General features: G+C 34.5%; 1 non-coding gene across 1 annotated transcript; it reads right to left on the reverse strand.

Moving 5' to 3' along the window:
• Nucleotides 1-12,329: 12,329 nt before the first annotated feature.
• Nucleotides 12,330-12,436, reverse strand: LOC113691200 (small nucleolar RNA R71). Its single transcript, XR_003448612.1, has one exon. It is a non-coding gene; the product is annotated as a small nucleolar RNA R71 (small nucleolar RNA).
• Between the last annotated feature and the right edge of the window lie 181 nt (nucleotides 12,437-12,617).

A 12,617-nucleotide genomic window follows, 5' to 3' on the forward strand; every position in this document is an offset into this window, starting at 1 on the left:
TTCAATGAGTGAAAGTACACCATTCTAGTGGTTGGTGCACTATGTGAAGTTGAGACATCCCAATGTTGAATAGTACATGTTATTCTCGCCAGTGTAAATGTAAGGATGAGTCATTGGACTCTTAACGAATCTTAAAAGTGCTATCTATGGCGGGGGCACTAAGATGTCGCCTATATGAATGTTGGTTTTCGGCAAACCACAAAGCTAAGGACTTTACTTTGTAAACATTCATGAAAGGATAGTGATACAAGACCGTCAAATGTGTCGTTGAAGAACTTATGGTTGTGCATTGCTTAGTGTGTGATGTGTTTATGAGGTTGGTCCAATGTCCAAGTGGTTCAAAGCTTGTCTACCATCTTGAAGGATTGATTTCAAAGAACCTTCACTAAGATAGTGGTTCAATCGAAAGACACCATTATTTATGCATATGAGTGTCAGATTACTTGGTGACCTTTTAGAAATCCATTTTCTAAATTTTGAAAATGGCGGGGGATTGTTGGAAACTTTTCAAAATTTGTATGCTGTACATACATGTAATTAATGTATATTCATTAATTTTTGGTACATGTATAGTATTGTGAATGTTTCTAAAAAGTACATTCATTTATGAATGTATTCATGTATATGAGAATTATTGAATAGATTCATGTTTTGATCTAAATGATCATGAGATGCATGAATTAAAGTGCATGAATGTGTACACAATACTTTGAATCTATTCATACACAATACTTTGAATCTTTTCATACAAGTGTTTAATGAGATCTTTTGTTTCCCAAACAATCTTCCTATATAAAGAGGTCAAGTAGAGAGTTGTTTGCTGCAGAAAATCACTTTCCTACTATCCTTACTCTCTCAAAAGCACTCCTTAGTTCACAAAGGGTTTGTCTTGTTTTGTGCAAGAGTTTAAGACAAACAAAACTTCATCTTATCCTAAAGGATATTTGTCCAAGGTTATTGCACGTTATACCGGACAAATAAAGCCTAAAGGAAAGTGATTTTTATCACGATTTGAAGCCAATTCTTGTCACAATAGTTGCCAATTCTTTGCATTTTACCTAACATTAATCGGGTCGATCCCACGAGGAGTAATGTTTACAAGTACTAGATCCTTATTTTCTCTATTATTTAGACTTATAATGAGATTGAGTAGAAAAATTATATTTGCTACTGTCTATAATCTGATTTAATAAATGCAAGTTACAATTGGAGAAAATTCACTAAAAACTTGAATCTAGGGATGTAGATTCCACTTATAACACAAAAGATCTAAATGAATGAATTTAACACTTGTTACTACTCTTGTTTAACTAGGGATTCATCTCCAAAATTGCCAAAATTTCATTCTCATGATAATAAGACTTAGAACAGTCTAGATTTCTCTAATCTCTTGATTAAAACTAAATCTGCTCTTGTTCATGCATGAAATATAAAATTAATCCACTTGAATGTATTTCTATTCTCATGAACCTAAAACTCAAGTTCTACTCATGTTATTCCATTATTATTACCAATTTTCATTGAGTAATAACAACTAATGACCTGCTAATGGTGATCAAACAACAACAAGTAATCAATCTGCACAAGAAGACAAGTTAATACAAGATACAACAAGTGTAAATTACATTCAATTCATATTAATTGGCCATAAGTTTCATCTACTCCCTAAATATAGAAAATTAGCTACTCGTGAATAATATAATAATCAAACTCATAACTTCATTAATGGAAAACATCATGAGTTACAAGTACAAGAAGGATAAAGAAAAGCTTAGCCAAGTTAATGGTGAAACTCTCAAAATTCTGCTATGTCTTGCACTAGATGATTACAAGATGAAGTCTCCAAGTGCTCCTTGCAAGACTTGCTAGCTAGACAGAATTCTCCCAAGAAAGAATGCTAGCTCCGTAGATATCTGGCCTCCCTTGTTTTTCTGCATAAAAACTGCTCAAAAAGCTCCTTTCCATTAGTCAAAATTTCCACCTCTGGATTCCCAAATCTAAAATTTGTTAAGATAGTCAATAACCAATGTTTTTGACTTGCCAATAAGCCATCTTTTCTACCCTATATCTTCTAAAGCATGTGCAACCAAATTTCCTTGCTAAATATAGTTGGAAAGTAGTATGAACACAAGAGAAATGGCTGAGCAAATTACAGAATTTTGGCTACAAAACGTGACTTGAAAAAACGCGGCTTTAAGCCACGTTTTCATGACTCGCGTTTTCAATTTTGTGCTTTTGGCCTCGCTTCAGCTGCAATTTTCTCTATGATGGAGGCCGAACTAGCTTTTGTGTAAAACATAAAAGTTGTAGCCCTTTGAATTAGCTTTACAATGCTTCAAGAATCATCCAAATCGGAGCTCTGTGGACTGAGATATGATCGAAATACTATCACCTAGTCAAACTCCTGTTTCAGTCTCGTCCATAGAATGCAGCTTCTGTATTTCGACTTTTTTTTTGACCAAGAAAACAGCAGAATTGGATTTCGATGTTCTCATGCCAAATATAGATCTCTCTCTTAGCTTCAAAATGGTATAAAGATCACCTAAATCCGATATGTTTAGCTCCAGATATATCCGAAATACCGAGGAGCGTCAAAACTGTCTTGAACTGCATTTCTTCAATTAAACATTTTTCACTTCATTTCTTCTTTATACACTTCAATTCATCACTAATCTTCAGATTTCTTCTCAATTCATACCATTTGATGATTGAATCAACAATCCTGCAAGAAAATGAAGTTTTTACCCTTAAAATCAATAGAAATGCAATGTTAGCCACTTTAATTAAAAATGTATATTTTTACCAAAACCCTTATTATTTTAATTATAACCTAGATTAAACTACTGAAATTAACTGATAAAATGTACTTAAAAACACGTAAAATATACCCTTATCATGCATTTTGAAGTAAAATGATTAATTAATTGTTTTGTTAGTAAAATTGAGTATACCATTTGTTGTTAATCATGAAATATATTTACTATTTCTACATGTTAGTACTATTGCTTTCGCCTCCACTAAGAATCATTTCTGGCTCCGCACCTGAATTAGATCAACTTTGACAAGTCATATATCTGTATGTTTTTTTTTTTTTTTTGTGGGTCAGATCTCGAGATTGAAAAAAATCTAGAGGCCGTTGGCATCGAAATGGTACGCAAATGTGAGGGTCTACCATTAGCACTTCATGTGCTTGGAGGAATTCTCAAATATAAGGATTCATTGAGAGAGTGGAAAATTGTGAATGCAAATATTGGTTCATATCTGAGCACTGGGTAAGGCAATGAAGAAGGATCAGCTGGAGGAGCGATAGCTAGAGTATGGTCTCTGAGTTATAATACCTTGCCATACTATTTGAAACCATGCTTCCTTTACTTGGGCACTTTTCTGGAGGATGAGTACATAGATGCCAAAGAACTCTACCTACTATGGATTGCAGAAGGCATGGTTTTATCACAACACCGAAGAAATGGGGACATTATTCAATGTTGCAGAGAGGTATTTGATTGAATTAGGGCAAAGATCTATTGTTCAAATGCAAGTCAATGGATTTTCAACCTTGTGTCGCCTTCATCATGTGATGCGAGACTTTTGTTTAAAGAAAGGAAGAGAAGAAGAATTTTCTGAGGTCATAGATCTTCGGGGTGTCGAGAAGCCCTTGTTGGATTCCTTTTCTCACACCAACAATGATGCCTACAGATTAGTCGTCCACATAAATACCAATGTTGAAGCCCCTATTAATGCTAACGCTATTGTGGAGGATTTTAAAACAACTTCGTTGTCTTCTTTTTCGCAGTAGTGATGATGCTTGGTGTTCGAGAAAGAAAATCATTTGGGCTGAAGGGTTAAATGTTAATTATAAGACCTTCAAATCGCTTAGAGTCCTGAAGTTTGAAAAGTATGATTTTGAAGGGCAAGATATACCCACATGTCTAGAGAAACTCATCCATTTAAGGCTTTTGAGTTTTAGAGGCTGCAATTTCAACTTAAGTGGTCTTCCATCATCAATAGCTGAATTACTATTCCTCCAAACTCTTGATCTACAGGTAAGCTAGTTGTCGAAGATGCCAAATGGCTCTCTGTATGCATTAAACGTGATAGAAATGCCAAATGTTGTTGGAAAGATGAAAAGGTTGAGGAATTTATATCTTCCTACAAGTGCAGGCATTGAAGTAAAATAAAAGTTCGACTGTATGGCTTGATTGAGTTGGAGAGACTTGATGGATTCCGAAGTGATAGAGATGAAATTGCTGATCTTTATGAACTACCGAATCTTCGAGTACTTGATGTAGCTGTTACTAATAATGAGGGCCTTTGCGCTATCACAAACTACATGAACATGAGAGGGAAAAATTTGCTGGAGATATCACTTACCCTGAGTGGCGTTTTATCTATTGAGTCAGAACAGGGGTCTACCCTCCTAAGAAGTCTCTTGGCAGTTGAAAACCTACATCATTTGTACCTAAGAGCAAGAATAAGCAAGTTTCCCCATATGAAGAGCAGCTCCTCCCAGGCTTGGTCAAGTTGGCATTAGAGTATACTCGAATTGAGAAGATCCAATGGAATCACTAGAAAAACTTCCTCAATTACAATATCTCGCATTTGATATTGAGTCTTACGGAGGAAAACATTTTATCTGTCATGAATTGGTCATTCCTCAACTTCGACATCTCAGAATTTCTGACTTGTTCAGTTTACGTAGCTGGAGGGTGGAGAAAGGTGCAATGCCTAATCTTTCTTGTCTACAGATTTCTAGATGCCAAATGTAGGAAATGATTCCAGAAGGATTGAAAGATGTTGCAAGCCTCGAAGAACTGACTATTTTTGGTATGCCTCGTACTTTTGTTGATAGACTTAAAGTTATAGATGGTCGAGAATGCAAGGATTTTGATAAAATCAAACACATTGCTTCAATTACTTTTCAGCATTGTTGATGCAGTGATAGGTACATATCATGTAATCTCTTCACTTTTCGACTTTTGTGTTGAGCTTCATTACCATTTATTGACGGATAACTAGAATACTTCACACTAAGCATTAAGCCAAGTACTAGTGTAATTCAAAAGCATGTCCTTTTCTTTTTCTTTTTTCTTTAATAAGTTTCATTGAATCTAAATGTCTAATTGGGAAGTGTTAATTTTTTCCATGCATACTTTGCAGGGATAAATGATTCGTGGCTAATGCTTGGTTTTTATATATATTGGAGGGCATCAGATGGTCCCTGAGCTCTGAATGAGATATATACAAGCCTGAAATGTTTCCAAGTTGTGCTCAAGAAAAGCTTAAAAGGGTTTCCTTGTCTTTTTCTTCTTTTTTTTTGGGCAAATTACATTTTACCCCCTTGTGGTTTAGCCTTTTTTTTTTACATAACCCTTCTATGGTTTCAAAAGCTATACATAACCCCATCATGATTTAGATTAAAGTGTCAAAATGACGGAAATAATCATTCGTAACGGAACTTCTAAAAATGTCGAAATTACCTTTATAAATACATGATACATTAACCCCGTATGATTTTTATATTTTACCATATGACGCCCTTATAGTTTAATACTTTACCATATAACCCCCTTATGATTTTTAAAATATACACATAACCCCCCTTGGTTAATAAATAATTTTCAACGTTACATAAGAGTATTTTTGACATTTTAGGTGACTCTGTTAAGAATGATCATTCCCGTCACTTTGATACTTTAATCTAAATTATGAGAGGGTTATGTATAGTTTTTGAAATTATATGGGGGTTATGCAAAAAAAGGCTAAATCACAAGGGGGTAAAGTGGAATTTGCCCTTTTTTTTTTGTTTGGTTATAAATATCGGCAACTGACACAGATTGGTTTGTTTACTTTGCAAATAACTACATTTTGATTTGGAGGTTGTTTCTAGTTACTGATATTGTTGTCGATAATTGTTTCCATAAAGTATTGTCGGATGACTTATTTATAAGCAAATGTGCCCAAAATCATGGTTCTGTTTGGGAGTGAAATTCGCTTGCTGATTATGCCTTCTCAGGAACTTGCTTACGTCTGAAATTTTCTTGTCCTGTTTTCTCTTTTGCCTAGTCAGAAAACTGGGCTTTTTAGCCTGAAGCTCGGATCAAATTAATCTGTACTCAACTGAAGCTTGGCTGATTAACAGCTGATACATATATGCAGTGATCTTGTAAACCAATCAAACAAACTAATCTCAAGTTTCTAAAGCTACACAACAGTGATTCATCATGCTCAAGTTCCTGGCCTGGGAGGCATTCTAACCAGTGCCAACTTGAACTGAAGAAGTCTTGATACAAAAAAGGCATATTATTTCTGATTTAAGTTTGGAATGCATTGATATCTGAAGTTGCATCAAGTCTGATGAAGTTTGAGTTACATACTTTAATGGACATTATTGGTCATCTCTAATGGAAAAGCCTAAATATCAAGCAAATATGATTGGGCTTCTAAATCACAAATTAGGCAACACTGACAACTACAGGAAAGAATCCAGCTTGTCCTTTTTGTATAATTTGTGCTGGTTTGCATACTGACCATATAGGTAGAACCAAGGGTATTGAGACTAGAAATTGGTAATCATGAAAATCAATTTCAATTTCAATTTCAGAAAAATTTTGGACCGGTGATTTATGATTTGTTTAAGACTCTATTAAAAAATAGTTAAGTTTTAAAAGTAAACACTAAACTACTTAGGGAGCCCCTAAAATTTACTTTGTTAAGTTTTAGTTCCTCATCTATTTCAAGTCCGAAAATCAGCCCCTTGATAATAACAAGCATCAATTCTTGGTTCTTCCGTTCATGTCTAACATTAAAGTTGATGGATTTGAGGCAAAATTTTGACAAATCTAACTATGTAAATAGACTGAAGGACCAATTTTTTGCACTTTTCTATCATCAAGGGGTCAATTTGAGACTTTGAATAGATGAGGGGTCAAAAGTGATGATAAAAAAGTTTAGGGACTTTTTCGGTAATTTAGAAAAATAAGCAAGCTCAATTAAAATCTAGCAGTTAAATAATATGCGAAAAGGCTATTCGTGTCGCCAGCCTCCCACAGCAGTCAGTTTCCGGTAGAGGTGTCAAATCAACCCAATTAACTAGATTTACCCATACCCGCCCATGAATAGATGGGTATGGGTATCTTAAATTTTTGTATATGGGTATAAATGGGTTACCCAATAATACCCATTTAATAAATGGGTATTATTGGATAACCCATCAAACCCAATTAACCCATTTAAAATTCTCTTCCCCCAAGTCTCTTCTTTTCCCCTACCTTTTTTTTTTTTTCAAAATTTTCATTTTGTCATTATGTTAACATTATTATTATTATTATTATTATTTGTTGGTTTTATCTTATTATTTTATTTTCTCTTAGTTTGTTAACTTGCTCATTTTTTAGCATTACCAATTTATGATAAATTTTAGCCTATTTTCTTATCTTTATAAAATGAAATTTTAAATTTATCTATGAAAAAAATGTTAGGGGTTCAAAATTTTTGGATTAAGTTTTTATATTAATTTTTATAGTACTTAATTCAAATTTTTATATTCGTATTATTCAATTATTAAATAATAGGTAATTTTGTGACATAGAGTATAAATGAAAAAAATTGGTAATTAAGTTTATTGAACATTATAAGTAAATATTTAAAACTAATGATGGGTACAAAGAGTGGTATAAATTGATAACTTAGTTTGCAAAAATGAATTTAAATGAGTTTGCAAAAAGTTAAAATAAATGAGTTATAAATGGGTAATTGGGTTACCCAATTCATTTTTTGACTTACCCATTTATACCCATCTAATTAAATGGGTATAAATGAGTTGACTCACTTATACCCATTACCCATTTTACCCAACCCAAACCCGCCCAAGTCACCCATTTTGACACCTCTAGTTTCCGGGTATGAGCCGTATGGTGCATAATAGCTTGCAATTCAGGAGAGGAGAAGAAAATAGGGGCACAGCCACCCTTTAAGTGTTGAAATTTGCATTAGTACCCTCTAAATTCTGAAACATTTCATATTAGTCTTAGCCCTCACCAAGTCATATTTGTTACTCTTCTAAGTTTATTTTACCCCTCTTACACTCCTCCCCACAATCTTTCGCATACCGAGCATTCAGACAGATGATTTGAATCCTAAACCTGACAACAGAGAAGACTCTAACGGCTCTCCGTTAGCACTGAGCCGATCCTAGTGGTTAATTAGATATTATGTGTAAATACTAGAAAACTGATAGAGTAATTTTATAGCAATTGAATATAATAAAGATTAAATCTGTACAAGTTTAATTATGTTTGGCTTCTATAGCCTTCGACAATAATAATTCAATTCGATGTGTCACACATAATCGTCTTATTGCCTGATTGGCACAAAGGAAATCATTTGAGTGAAGGTGAAGTTAATCACTAGTCAAACCTAGAGTTTTTTTTTCTTTTCCTTCCTTGAGGAGCCTAACTTAACTTGCTAATCATTAAGAATGATGTACAGAAAAAGAACCAAAAATTGATAATGTTGCTAGTTTTTTTGCACTTTACTTTGCCCACTAGCTATAAAGTAGGTAATATACAAGATCATTTCTTTATAGTTCATCCGTTTTGTTCTGTAAAACGGCCTTTCATTGTCCCAAAATATATCATGATCCAATTTTCTTGCAAGATCACTTAGGCACCGTCCTTAATCCCTTTTCTAATAGGAAGAAGCTTAGAAAATCAGAACTTTTGGTCCTGATTTGGCCTTTCCTTCCATTATTGAACTGTTCCAGCCTGAAAGAAACCTGTGGTTTCTCACTTAATTTATATCCAGAGATTGAAAACAAGACGAATTAGACAGGCAATAAAGTTTGCAAGTCCAAAGAGATTGAATAACTGCTTACATCCTTCCCTGATTGAACTACTAAGAACTGTGGAACAGTAGCCCATGAAGAGATATTTTGGGCACGGGAATAACTGGTCAAAAATAAATAAATAAATCAATAAACACAATGCCTTTAAAATAGTTGAATATTGTGCTTCTTAAGCATTTGATTGAGCAATATAAAACATCGAACGGGTTCAAGCAGATCAATGTAAGAAACTTTTAAATTTTGAATTGATGGAATTAAAATTTTGTTCAAGGAGAAAATTTTGTTCCATATACCTCCAATTATGAATCTAGAAACCAATCAAAGATTAGTACAAGAATTAAAAGACAAATGGAATCTGATTCTTTTGACCTAGTTCTATGTAAATTACGCTAAAGCACCTTCATTATACATGAAAAAAAAAGGATTCTTATCTAGGATGCATATGATTAATTGACATCAGTTTGCTTATACTACCTGTATCTCATGGAAATTGATCCTACTTTCCAGTCAAGGTAAGTAAGGATTCAAGGTATCTTTGAACCTAATTAAGTGTGAGTTCACCATATACAAAAACTAGTTGATCACGAGTCTCACATGTCCAATTCAAACTAGCTCATTCGTATAATTCTCGCTATATTTGATGTAAATACGTATAATTTTAGTGTAATCGTTAATTTAATTGTATGAGTTAATAAATACAAATTTGTATCCAAGTTATACTATTGGCGATTACACCAAAACTGTACATATTTATACCAAATGTAATGAGGATTACACAAATTATTTGAAATTGCACACAACTCAATTTGTGACGCCCTTTGTGCAAAAACTAGTGGGGTTAAAAACATCAATTTGGATTAGGTATTGCCTATTAGTAATTTTGAAAAACTGTACTTTGGCCTAAATAATTGATGTTTTTAACATCACTAGTTTTGGATCAAGGGTCTCACAAGTGTAGTAGTTGTGTGCAATTCAAAACGATTTGTATAATTCTTGGTCTAGTGATAAGTGAATATTTAACGTACATTTTGTATGAATTTGGCATTAATTTTTGGTATGTTCTGAGAAGATTAAGCCATATTTGAACTCTTTTGGTGATAATTGCTTAAATATTGATTAAGGTTTCAAAAATTGATAAATGAGTGAATTAATGCGTTAATCTTGTGAATTTGTGAAGGTAATTGATGTATGAAATTCATGCACAAGTTCAAAGGAATATAAGGGTCATCCAGAGGACAAAGTACACAAGAAATTGGGAGCAAAAAATGAAGAAAAAGAGAAGAAGTGAAAAACTGGAAAATTGCTCAACACGGATCCGAGCTCGGATCCGTGTGTATAAGAGGGATCCGACCCCTCGTCTGTACTTCTGGCGGAGTGTATCCGAGGTCAGGACGATCCGACCTCGGATCCATCTTGTGCAGACCTCGGATCCTATAATCCGAGCCCGGATCCGTGTGTATAAGAGGGATCCGAACCCTCGTCTGTACTTCTGGCGGAGAGCATCCGAGGTCAGGACGATCCGACCTCGGATCCATTATGAAATCCCTCGGATCCTGAAGATCCGAGCTCGGATCCATTTTCACTCCTCGGATCCGAGGCTCGGATCTGTCTCTCTCCTCAGTAAGTGCAACAGCCGTTTTTCTTTACCTTTCTCACAACTTTTCCAGCTATTTTGAGGGACAGAAATCGGTGGCACATGCTTCTGCAACAAAAGAGAAGACCAAATGAGTGTGGGCAAAAAGAAAACATCATATCTTTGACTTCTTTTACAAAATCTGAGTGGAGGAAATTATGAAGTGAGAGGAATGGAATTTTGACTAGATTTTTATGCAGAAAGCAGGGGAGAGGTCTGGATTACCATACGTAGCTAGTTTTTCATTTTGTAACAGGTTTCTCTCTAGTTAGGAGTTCTTGGAGAAGCACTTTGTCTTTGGAGTTTTTCACTTGTAATCAGATTGTGCAAGAGCATAGGAGGAATTAGAGAGCTTCACCTTCAATTGGCTAAGCTTTCTTTTATCTTTCTTATACTTGTACTTTATGAGGTTTTGCATTAATAAACTTGTGAGTTTGATTGTTAAATCATTCATGAGTAGCTAAACTCCTTCATCTAGGGAGTGGATGAAACTTATGGCTAAATAGTATAAATTGAATGTGATTTACACTTGTTATATCTTGTATTAACTTGTCTACTTGTGTAGCTGTGATTACTTGCTATTGATTGATCACCAATAGTTTGGTTATAGTTGTTATTGTTCAATGAGAATTGGTAATAACAATGGAAACACATGAGTAGAGCTTGAGTTGTATGTTCATGAAAATAGAGATACACTTAGGTGGATTACTTAGCATTTCATGAAATAAAACAGAGTAGTAGTAGTATTTCACCATGAAAATAGGGAAATCTATATTGCTTTAGGCCATTTCATCATGAAAATGAGACTTGGAAACTTTGGAAATGAATCTCTGGTTAAGCAAGAATAATAGCAAGAAGTAAATCCATTTATTTGTGTTGTTTATGCCATAAGTGGAATCTACATCCCTAGAATCTTCCTTAAGTGAAATTTCTCTATTTGCATTCAGCATTTGTTAAACTAGATTTGTATATCAGATTTGTAGATTACAGCATTAGATTTTCTCTGCTCAAATTAATGGTTAGTCTAAATAATAGAGAAAATAAGGGCTTAGTAATTGTTTGAATTGCTCCTCGTGGGATCGACCCGATATACATCTTGTACTACAATTGCGACCTGTATACTTGCAGTCCAACGGGTGTAAAATCGGAATTAAACTTGTACGTATGTAAAATACCCGTCAAGTTTTTGGCGCCGCTGCCGGGGAGCAGCAATATTAGGGCCTCATCATCTCTATTAATTTAGATAAATTTCATTATCTTTATTCAAGTTGTTGAATTAAAAGTATAAAAACTTTCTCTTGTTTTTGTTTGTAGTGTATGCACCGATCAAATCGAGGAGTTGTACATTTCGATCCGGAAATTGAAAGAACATTACGCAGACAAAGGAGGAATACATCACATCAAGAGGAACAAGAGGTTTGGCAGCCAATAGAAGATATCTTGATAGAATTACAATTTGAGGAAGAAATGGCAGAAAATGAATCAAATAGGAGAATTCTGCGAGATTTTGCTTTACCGGGAGCACAAGGATCTCAAACTAGCATTGTAAGACCAACGGTAAACGCTAATAATTTTGAGATAAAACCATCATTGATTCAAATGGTACAACAATCTCAATATAGAGGTAATGCTACTGAGGATCCAAATTCTCACTTGTCAACATTTCTTGAAATTTGTGATACAATTAAGTTTAATGGTGTTAGTGAAGATGCGATTAAACTTCGATTGTTTCCATTTTCACTAAGGGACAAGGCTAAGGTTTGGCTACAATCTCATCCTCCAAATACTTTTACTACTTGGGATGAATTAGCTAAGGCTTTTCTTAATAAATTCTTTCCACCTGGAAAAACTGCTAAATTGAGAATGGATATAACAAGTTTCTCTCAACAGGAAGGAGAGACATTGTATGAAGCTTGGGAGCGTTATCGGGAATTGCAAAGAAGATGCCCTCATCATGGTCTACCCGATTGGCTAGTAGTCCAAACATTTTACAATGGTCTCACTTATCCAACAAAGACACATGTAGATGCAGCAGCGGGAGGAGCGTTAATGGGAAAGACAGCTGAGGAAGCTCAGCAATTGATCGAAGAAATGGCTGCTAACAACTACCAATGGGCAAACGAACGAGGTAATTCAAGGAGA

This window comes from Coffea arabica, chromosome 5c (assembly GCF_036785885.1).
Source record: "Coffea arabica cultivar ET-39 chromosome 5c, Coffea Arabica ET-39 HiFi, whole genome shotgun sequence".
Taxonomy (NCBI): Eukaryota; Viridiplantae; Streptophyta; class Magnoliopsida; order Gentianales; family Rubiaceae; genus Coffea; species Coffea arabica.